An 11390-nucleotide genomic window follows, 5' to 3' on the forward strand; every position below is an offset into this window, starting at 1 on the left:
GCTGCCGGCCCAGACGACATCCCTACCCGTGTCCTCAGAGCATTCCGCAGACCAGCTGGCTGGTGTGCTTACGGACATATTCAATCGTTCTCTATCCCAGTCTGCTGCCCCCACATGCTTCAAGATGGCCGCCATTGTTCCTGTACCCATGAATGCAAAAGTAGCTCAACTAAATGACTATCGTCCCGTAGCACTCACTTCTGTCATCATGAAGTGCTTTGAGAGACTAGTCAAGGATCCATATCACCTCCACCTAACCTGTCAACCTAGACCCACTTCAATTTGCTTACCGCCCCAATAGGTCCACAGATGATGCAATTGCCATCACACTGCACACTTCCCTATCCCATCTGGACAAGAGGAATATCTATGTAAGTAAGCTGTTCATTGACTATAGCTCAGCATTCAACACCATAGTACCCTCCAAGCTCATCATTAAGCTTGAGGCCCTGGGTCTCAACCCCGCCCTGTGCAATTGGGTCCTGGACTTCCTGACGGGCCGCTCCCAGGTGGTGAAGGTAGGAAAACACATCTCCACTTCGCTGATCCTCAACACTGAGGCCCCACAAGGGTGCGTGCTCAGCCCCCTCCTGTACTCTCTGTTCACCCATGATAGTGTGGCCATGCATGCCTCCAACTCAATCATCAAGTTTGCAGACGATACAACAATAGTAGGCTTGTTTACTAACTACTATGAGACAGCCTACAGGGAGGAGGGTGAGGGCTCTTGGAGTGTGGTGTCAGGAAAATAACCTCACACTCAATGTCAAAAAAACAAAGAGATGATCGTGGACTTCAGGAAACAGTAGAGGGAGCACCCCTATATACACATCGACGGGACAGTGTTAAGTTCCTCGGCGTACACATTACTGACACACTGAAATGGTCCACCCACACAGACAGCGCCTCTTCAACCTCAGGAGGCTGAAGAAATGTTGCTTGTCACCTAAACCCTCACAAACTTTTACAGATGCACGATTGAGTGCATCCAGTCGGGCTGTATCACCGCCTGGTAGGGCAACTGCACTTCCACAACCGCAGGACTCTCTTGAGGATGGTGTGGTCTGCACAACGCATCATAGGGAGCAAACTACTACCTTCCCTCCAGGACACCTACATCACCCGATGTCACAGGAAGGCCAAAAAGATCATCAAGGACAACAACCACCCGAGCCACTACCTGTTCACCTCGCTATCATCCAGAAGGCGAGGTCAGTACAGGTGCATCAAAGCTGGGACCGAGAGACTGAAAAAGCTACTATCTCACGGCCATCAGACTGTTAAACAGCCTCACTAGCAGAGAGAGGGTGCTGCCTATATACAGACTTGAAATCATTGGCCACTTTAATAAATGGAACACTAGTCACTTTAATAATGCCACTTACACAATTTTTACATATCTTGCATTACTCATCTCATATGTGTATACTGTATTCTATACCATCTTCGTCTATGACACTCTGACATTGCTCAGTCATATATTTATACATTCTTATTCCATTCCTTTACTTAGATTTGTGTGTATTATGTTTATGTTGTGGAATTGTTAGATATTACTTGTTAGATATTGCTGCACTGTCGGAACACAAGCATTTCGCTACACTCGCAATAACATCTGCTAACAATATGTATGTGACCAATACAATTTGATTTGATTCACTATTATTCTACAATGTACTAAAAATAAAGAAAAACCCTTGAATGAGTAGGTGTGTCCAAACTTTGGACTGGTAATGTACATACATACAAAAAGGCCATATTATGTATTTTTCACATCAAGTAATCTATGCTTTAAGCCACTATACTATACATGCCTGATTGGTGGAGTGCTGCAGAGATGGTTGTCCTTCTAGAAGGTTCTCCCATCTCCATAGAGGAACTCTGGAGCTCTGGGTCCCTTGTCATCGGGTTCTTGGTCACCTCCCTGACCAAGCCCTTCTCCCCCGATTGCTCAGTTTGGCTGGACGGCCAGCTCTAGGAAGAGTCTTGGTGGTTCCAAAGTTCTTCCATTTAAGAATGATGGAGGCCACTGTGTTCTTGGAGACCTTCAATGCTGCAAAAAAAATGTTGTTACCCTTCCCCAGATCTGTGCCTCGACACAACCCTGTCTCGGAGCTTTACGGACAATTCCTTCGAACGTCATGTCTTGGTTTTTGCTCTGACATATACTGTCATCTGTGGGACCTTATATAGACATGTGTGTTTCTTTCCAAATCATGTCCAATCAATTGAAATTACCACAGGTGGAGTTCAATCAAGTTGTAGAAACATCTCAAGGATGATCAATGGAAACAGAATGCACCTGTGCTCAATTTCGAGTCTCATAGCAAATGGTCTGAATACTTATGTAAATAAGGTATTTTTGTTTTTTATTTTTAATACATTTGCAAACCTTTCTAGAAACCTGTTTTTGCTTTGTCATTATGGGGTATTGTGTTTAGATTGATGAGGAAAATGTTTACAATAAGGCTGCAATGTAACAAAATGTGGAAAAAGTGAATGCTGAATGCTTTCCGAATGCACTGTATTATATCATGCTAGTGATGGCTATTTAACAGTATGATGGCTTTGAGATAGAAGCTGTTTTTCGGTACTGACCTCGCCTACTGACCCTGTACTGACCTCGCCTTCTGGATGATGGCAGGGGGAACAGGCAATGGCTTGGGTGGTTGTTGTCTCTGATGATCTTTTTGGCCTTCCTGTGACATTGGGTGCTGTAGGTGTCATGGAGGGCTGGTAGTTTGCCCCCGGTGATGCGTTGGGCAGACCACCCTCTGGAGAGCCCTGCGGTTGCGGGCGGTGCAGTTGCTGTACCAGGCGGTGATACAGCCCAACAGGATGCTCTCATTGTGCATCTGTAAAGGTTTGTAAGGGTTTTAGGTGCCAAGACAAATTTCTTCAGCCTTACCACACTGTGTGTGTGATTGGACCATTTCAGTTAGTCAGGGATGTGTACGCCGAGAAACTTGAAGCTTTCCACCTTCTCCACTGCGGTCCTATCGATGTGGATAGGGGGGTGCTCCCTCTGCTGGATCCCAGAAGTTGGAGTAGCAGTGGTTGAGTGTTTTAGCAATGCGAGTACTACAGTCAATGTGTTGATAGAACTTCGGGAGCGTTTTTACATAATTTGCTGTACTTTTTTGTAAATGGTATCAGTGGTAGGATTCCAAGACAGTTTATTGTTTATGGCTTTGTCCAAGTAGCCTACAGTGCTTACACTTATGAATTGATGTCAATGGGAGTGAAAATGTGATTTAAAGGGGAAATCTGCGAATGGTTCATACATTTTTGGACTTTTAAATTAATGATATACAGTATATGCCTTCTCATTAATTCTTAAAGAATAAAACATATAAATGCCTCATGAGCTTAGTTCAGCTGTCGTACCACGTCATATAGGCCTAAGCTTGTTTTACTTGTTTCACTCTATTGTTTGTAAACAATGTCAATGTAAACAAAAACTGGCTGTATATAACCTCAAACATGGTTAACACAATAATGTTTAAGTTATGGATGGTCAGTCCTTGCACCCAAAGATCTGTCTATGAATTGTGCTTACATTTCTCCAGCCCTATCTATCCCTCAGCTGTTTACCAAAACAGTGGCCAAGTGTCAGCTTAGTTTTTTCTTTTGTTTGACACTCAGATTTCCCCTTTAAATGGAAGTTAGGATTGCCACTAACTTCCTGTTTGTAACGATTCTCGTTGGTGGAAGGAGAGGAGGACCAAAATGCAGCGTGGTAAGTGTTCGTCATATTTTAAATAGAAAAAACTGAACACTACACAAAATAAAAACGAAGAGAAAATGAAACAGTTCTGCCAGGTGAACAGACACTAAACAGAAATGAAACACCCACAACCAAAATGGGGAAAACAGGCTAATTAAGTATGATTCTCAATCAGAGACAACGAACGACACCTGCCTCTGATTGAGAACCATACTAGGCCAAACACATAGAAATATAACAACATAGAAAAAAGAACATAGACTACCCACCCCAACTCACGCCCTGACCAACCTATCACAAAGACATAAAAAAGGAACTAAGGTCAGAACGTGACACTGTTTCTCATTATGTGGGCTAAAAGACTGCATAGTGTATACAGTTGTAGCAACAGGCCTACATTATCCAGTCGTGTAGGCATGGCAACTGTAGAGACGTTTTGTCCATATTATGAGTAATAGACCATGGTAGGGACAAATATAGTTTATTAGATATGCAGTACTTTGGGGGTTTTCCCGGGACACATATGTAGGGAATGGCACTATCAAGGCAACCGAGAAGTGTAGGTGGTACCATAACTGTATAAATTCAAATGAAATAAAAAGGTAATTACGCTACTTTAGTCTTTATAGTTGTGTTCCGATATGGAGACGTGCGCGCTGAATAGCAATATCCCCCAAGACGCAGTGATTTCAATATCGCAGCAAGAGTCCGTTCTTGTCTTGCTCAAACACTGCCAAGAGATGAGGCGACATGAGTCTCTTGCGTTTTTTCACTGTATTCTTGGTTCTGGGTTGTGCAGCTGTATTTTTCTTTACGCAACATGTGATCAGAGACAGTAATCAGAAGGTAAGCATTGCAGGGGCATCCAGATGCTTGGGTTTAATTCACTTATGTCGATCACCATTAATAGTTAACTCGTCTCTGTGTTCGTAGGATACATTTATACCTGCAGAATACTCACTAGAGCATGGTAAATGTATGTATATATTTCACAGGTATGATATGTGTTCCAGATAGCACAGGCCTTGCTGACAGCAAGCATGCGCTAATCATTTTGTTTTCCTTTTTTTCTACCAGATCGTCAAGGACAGAAACCCAAAGAAGCCAAACGCTCACCTGACAAGTAGGTTAATTTAATAAAGCGTGTTTACAGGCTGTTTGCATGTACTGCAGGTATTTGCTACTTAGCTACCATGTATTTATTGATGATTAATACCAGTTCTTTTATATAATTTTATTATCATGAAGAGAATGATGCCCTCATCTTGTAGAAACCACATGCTTTTTGGATATCACATGAGAAATCCATAATGCATGGGTATGGTGTTCTTCACTTGCCTAATCTTACTTCCTACTGAGTTTGCTAATATGGTGTGCCTAGTGTATGTCTGTGGTAATATTGTGTGAGAGCCTCTTGTCAGGAAGGTTGTATTTTTTTAATTATTAAGTGTGTATATATTTCTATTTTCTCTGATCCTCTCCATCTTCTCCTACCTCTAGTATCAACAAGCTGCAGCAACTCAGTGCCTGCAGACTACATCCAATGGGAACACCAGGAAATCGGCTTGGTGCACATGCAGGATTTCACCTATGACGAGAAGACGCACTCTGGTTGTTCCTCGGGAAGGCCAATACTTATATGTACGTGGGGATCAACTTTAGAATGCCGGATAAGGACGAGGTATCTAGAGATGTCCAATTTCTTAGCCTGAAAGTCCTGAAATACTCCAAGAACGACAAAGATAATCACCCTATCATTGAAGTCAGGGATAGTTTACCAGACAATGGGAGAAGAGAGAGAAGGACAGTGTACACAGGACAGGTGATCACTCTGGAAGAAGGGGACCTCCTGTGGGTGTCGATTGATAAAGACAACTATGAACTGATTGACTGTTCGGCAGAGACCACCATGTATATTGGTGCTTTTCTGCTCTAGACAAGGAGAACGTGTCTATGCCAAAAATATGCCGTTTGTGTAGAATTGTATTTTATTTCCATGCATACTTTTAGTAAGATCAGTGCATGTATGTTCCAAGGCACATTTTGAAATCCTGTAACATGCAGGTATTAGTTTGTAAGCTCTTTCCATCTGACAAAGCTAACCTATTTAAATGTTATAATTAATTTATTAATACATTGATTTCATAGTATGTACCGTTTGCTACACATTTCCCTTCTTGATCAATATGAATTGTATTGTTGTTCAATATTAAATACTGTATTATGGTTTTATAGAGTGTGGAGTGTATTCAAATCCTACCTAGAGATGATACATGCACATCTCAAACGTTTGCCTAACTCTTAAATGCAAGTTTTGTGCAAGGGTCAATGTAGGACTTGACCTGTAGGCTGCAGCTACACAGAGACATATGAAGATTGCCACGCCCTGACCATAGTTTGCGTTGTTTGTTTCTATGTTTTGTTTGGTCAGGGTGTGATATGAGTGGGCATTCTATGTTGTATGTCTAGTTTGTCTGTTTCTATGTGTTTGGCCTGATATGGTTCTCAATCAGAGGCAGGTGTTAGTCGTTGTCTCTGATTGGGAACCATATTTAGGTAGCCAGTTTTGTATTGTGGGTGATTGTTCCTGTGTTTGTGTTCACGTTACGGGACTGTTTCGTCTTCGTTCATTTTGTCGGTTTATTGTTTTTGTTCGTTGTTAAAGTATTCTATTAAAATGGATAATCATCACGCTGCATTTTGGTCCTCCTCTCTTTCGCCCGACGAAGAACGTTTCAAAGATGTATGAAAATGCACGGGTATTCATTTTCTTTTTTGGTCCATTAACAGTTTCATTCCAGTCAACTATTGTTGCATACCCAAAAGATTGATATACTGTGCGTTCTCTGTTGTCCATCACCTGTTAACGGATTACTTCCATAGAAAGTCACTAGGCTGTAAGCAGTCTTACCTTGTCCATAGACTGCTTATAGGCAGCAGCACCAACTTGTATTGTGATCACCTCATCCTCTAGATCAGTAGTTCCCAAACGTTTTATAGTCCCGTACCCCTTCAAATATTCAACCTCCAGCTTCGTACCCCCTCTAGCACCAGGGTCGGCGCACTCTCAAATGTTGTTTTTGCCTGCCACACACACACACTATATGATAGATTTATTAAACATAAGAATGAGTGAGTTTTTGTCACAACCCGGCTCGTGGGAAGTAACAAAGAGTTCTTATAGGACCAGGGCACAATTAATAATATAATAATGATCAATAATTTTGCTCATTATTTTACCATCTTACATATAAAACCTTATTTGTTCATCAAATATTGTGAATAACTTACCACGGGTTAATGAGAAGGGTGTGCTTGAAAGGATGCACAGAACTCTGCAATGTTGGGTTGTATTGGAGAGAGTCTCCTTCCGCTAGCGGAACTCCTCCCACATTCCACTGAAAAGGCAGAGCGGGAAATTAAAAAAAACATTTCTTTTAATATTTAACTTTCACACATTAACAAGTCCAATACAGCATTTGAAAGATAAACATCTTGTGAATCCAGCCAACATGTCCGATTTTTTAAATGTATTACAGCAAAAACACCACGTTTATTTATGTTAGCTCACCACCAAATACAAAAGACAGACAGACATTTTTCACAGCACCGGTAGCATGCAGGTAGCATGCACAAAGCCAACCTAACTAACCTAGAACCAACCTAACTAACCTAGAAACAACTCCCTCAGATGACAGTCCTATAACATGTTACACAATAAATCTATGTTTTGTTCAAAAAATGTGCATATTTGAGCTATAAATCAGTTTTACATCACTGCTACCATCATAGCTGCCATCATAGCTACAGTCAGAAATAGCACGGGAGCAGCCAGAGTAAATAGACACCAACGTCAACTACCTAATTACACATCATAAAACATTTCAGAACAATATATGGTGGATAGCAAATGAAAGACAACGATCTTGTGAATATAGCTAATATTTCCGATTTTCTAAGTGTTTTACAGCGAAAACACAATATATCGTTATATTAGCTTACTACATTAGCTAGCACACAGGAGCATTGATTCTAGTCGAACGGTAGCATAGCACAGTTCGACAGATATATGAAAAAGCATCCCAAATTGGGTCCTTATCTTTGTTGATCTTCCATCAGAATGTTCTCCAAGGGGTCCTTTGTTCAGAAACGTCTTTATTTCGATCCAGAACGAACGATTTCCCTCTTGAATTAGCAAGCACACTGGCAGTGCGACGCTAACCTCTCCATCTTGACAAAATTCTTGCGTCGCATCACGTCTAAAGTCCCGAATAAATTTCAATAATATAATTAAAATATATTGAAAAAACATACTTTAGGATGCTATTGTGACATGTATCGAATAAAATCGAAGCCAGAGATCATATTCATCAATAACGAACGTTTTCCAGGAGGCGATACCAGGTCCAAATTCGCGCCTCCCAACAAAAAATAAATGGGTGTCCTCTCAATCAAAGAGGTTGTGTTCATTCCCTGAACGAGATAATCACCTCCTTTCTTCTCTCACTTCCGCATGACACCCAGGGGAAGGCGTATGGCGTGTTTCTACAGTCATAAGTGACATGACCTTTTATAGACAAGCTTTTGAAGAGAGACCTCGAATTTGGAATTCTCACTTCCGGATAGGAAATGGGCTGTAAAAAAAGTTCTGTTTCACTTAGAGAAATAATTAGAACTGTTTTAGAAACTAGAGAGTGTTTTCTATCCAATATTAATAATAATATGCATATTGTACGAGCAAGAATTGAGTAGGAGGCCGTTTTAAATTTTGAACGATTTTCCCCAAAAGTGAAAATAGCACCCCTGGTCCTCATCAGGTTAAATCCTTTTCCACACACAGTCTGTGCCTGTATTTAGTTTTCATGCTAGTGAGGGCCAAGAATCCACTCTCACATAGGTACGTGGTTACAAAGGGCATCAGTGTCTTAACAGCGCAATTTGCCAAGGCAGGAAACTCTGAGCGCAGCCCTATCCAGAAATTTGGTAGTGGCTTCTGATTAAATACAGTTGTCACAGAACCGCTTGTTGCAATTTCGATGAGGCTCTCATGTTCAGATATTGGTAAGTGGACTGGAGGCAGGGCATGAAAAGGATAACGAATCCAGTTGTTTGTGTCATCTGTTTCGGGAAAGTACTTGCATAACTGCGCACTCAGGTGCTTCGCTATATCACATTTGACCAGCTTGAGTTCATTTGCACACAAATCATACAATGATGGAAAGACCTGTGTGTTGTCCTTGTTAATGCAGACAGAGAAGAGCTCCAACTTCTTAATCATAGCCTCAATTTTGTCCTTCACATTGAATATAGTTGCGGAGAGTCCCTGTAATCCTAGATTCAGATCATTCAGGCGAGAAAAAACATCACCCAGATAGGCCAGCCGTGTGAGAAACTCATCATCATGCATGCGATCAGACAAGTGAAAATTATGGTCAGTAAAGAACTTTAAGCTCGTCTCTCAATTCAAAATTTGTCTCTCGTCTCTCAATTCAAAAAAGCATGTTAATACTTTGCCCCTAACCCAATTCTGTATGTTGTAAAAGTGTTACATGGTCGCTGCCCATATCATTGCATAATGCAGAAAATACACGAGAGTTCAGGGGCCTTGCTTTAACAAAGTAAACCATTTTCACTGTAGTGTCCAAAACGTCTTTCAAGCTGTCAGGCATTCCCTTGGCAGCAAGAGCCTCTCGGTGGATGCTGCAGTGTACCCAAGTGGCATCGGGAGCAACTGCTTGCACGCGCATTACCACTCCACTATTTCTCTCTGTCATGGCGTTTGCGCCATCAGTACAGATACCAACACATCTTGACCACCAAAGTCCATTTGATGTCACAAAGCTGTCCAGTACTTAAAACATTTATTCTCATGTTGTCCTGGTTTCGAGTGGTTTGCAGAAGAGGATATCTTCCTTAATTGACCCCACATAAACAACAGACCAGGAGCTGTGCCAGGCCCGCCACGTCTGTTGACTCATCCAGCTGTAACGCATAGAATTCACTGGCTTGTATGTGAAGCAGTAATTGTTTCAAAACATCTCCTGCCATGTCACTGATGCATCGTGAAACAGTCTTGTTTGATGAAGACATTGTCTGTATAGTTTTTTGGGCCTTTTCCCCCAGCATTGTCCCAGCCATATCCGCGGCAGCAGGAAGAATGAAGTCCTCCACAATAGTATGGGGCTTGCCTGTCCTAGCCACTCGGTATCTCACCATATAAGACGATTCTAGCCCCTTCTTATTAATGGTATCTGTTGCTTTTATACATGTCTTACGACTCGAAAGTTGTCTTTATTCTCGCTCAAAAAAGTCCTGTGGCTTATTTTACAAATTGTCATGTTTCGTTTCTAAATGTCTGCACAAGAGTGAAGGTTTCCTGCGAGAGAGTAACAGTTAATGCGGTTGGATGTTAATTATTTGACTAGGCCATCCGTATTTGACATTGTGTTGTTATTTCGCTGAACACTAGATGGTTTAATATTATTTTTGGCAGTGAAAAAAATAATAATAAACTCACCCAAATGTTGGAAAATAAAAATGTACTCTTTGAAAATGTGAAGATTTTTATTTATTTTTATAAATACAGATTTATTTGGCGTACCCCCAACGGCATTGCGCGTACCCCTGGAGAAACAAAAACTGTGGGGCTTTTTTATTTTTATACTCTAGTTAAAGGAATATGATTATTTTATAGCAATTTTCTATTTTATTTTACCTTTATTTAACTAGGCAAGTCAGTTAAGAACAAATTCTTATTTTCAATGACAGCCTAGGAACAGTGGGTTAACTGCCTTGTTCAGGGGCAGAACAACAGATTTTTAACTTATCAGCTCGGGGATTCGATTTTGCAACCTTTCGGTTACTAGTCCAACGCTCTAACCACTAGGCTACCTGCCGCTCCAATGTGACTTGTTTAACACTATTTCACAAAAACATCAATAATCACTTCTATAGTTAAGATTAGATCATTTGGTATATCATAAGTATTTAGATTGTCATTATGAAGAGACCTATTGGATAAATGTGCAAACTTTTGGGGCTAGTTTCAGGCCTTGTGGGTAGGTTTTAAGTGGTCATTGGGATAGAAATGTTAGCTTGACCTGGCAACACAGGTTAGAGGATGCCACTGTCACATGCACACTTCGGCAGCCGAGAACAACCATGAATAATGGAGTAGGGCATAACCAGAAATATCGTATTACAATGACGTTAACTGGGAGAAAAACCTAAACGAATAATGTTTGACGTGACAGTTTTTGTTTGGTGTTTGCAACGTTATTTGGGAAGGGCGACACATTAGAATTCCTTTAGCTTCAGAATAAAAATAGGCCTAATTACATCATACGCACTTTATCGGTCAGCACACAACAAAAACGTATGTCAAACAAAAATCTATGATTGCCAAGTTAAACAAACCATTTCTACTGAAAATGAAACAAAAACACTTGATTTACTTGAAGAACAGCGCCTGAAATCTCACTCCCTGGCAGGAAAAGTGCTGTAGAATGAGTTCTGTTTCACTCAGAGACATAATTCCAACGGTTATAGAAACTAGAGAGTGTTTTCTATCCAATAATAATAATAATATGCATATTGTACGAGCAAGAATTGAGTACTAGGCAGTTTAATTTGGAGACCAATTTTCCCAAGATCGAAACAGCAC

The 11390-nt window shown here is 40.9% G+C and overlaps 1 long non-coding RNA gene across 1 annotated transcript; it reads left to right on the forward strand.

Annotated features, from left to right (window-relative positions):
- Nucleotides 1-4722: 4722 nt before the first annotated feature.
- LOC139551985 (uncharacterized) lies at nt 4723-5953 on the forward strand. The gene is made up of 2 exons (XR_011670356.1): nt 4723-4850; nt 5228-5953. It is a non-coding gene; the product is annotated as an uncharacterized lncRNA (long non-coding RNA).
- Nucleotides 5954-11390: the final 5437 nt, after the last annotated feature.

This window comes from Salvelinus alpinus, chromosome 24 (genome assembly GCF_045679555.1).
Source record: "Salvelinus alpinus chromosome 24, SLU_Salpinus.1, whole genome shotgun sequence".
Lineage (NCBI taxonomy): Eukaryota > Metazoa > Chordata > Actinopteri > Salmoniformes > Salmonidae > Salvelinus > Salvelinus alpinus.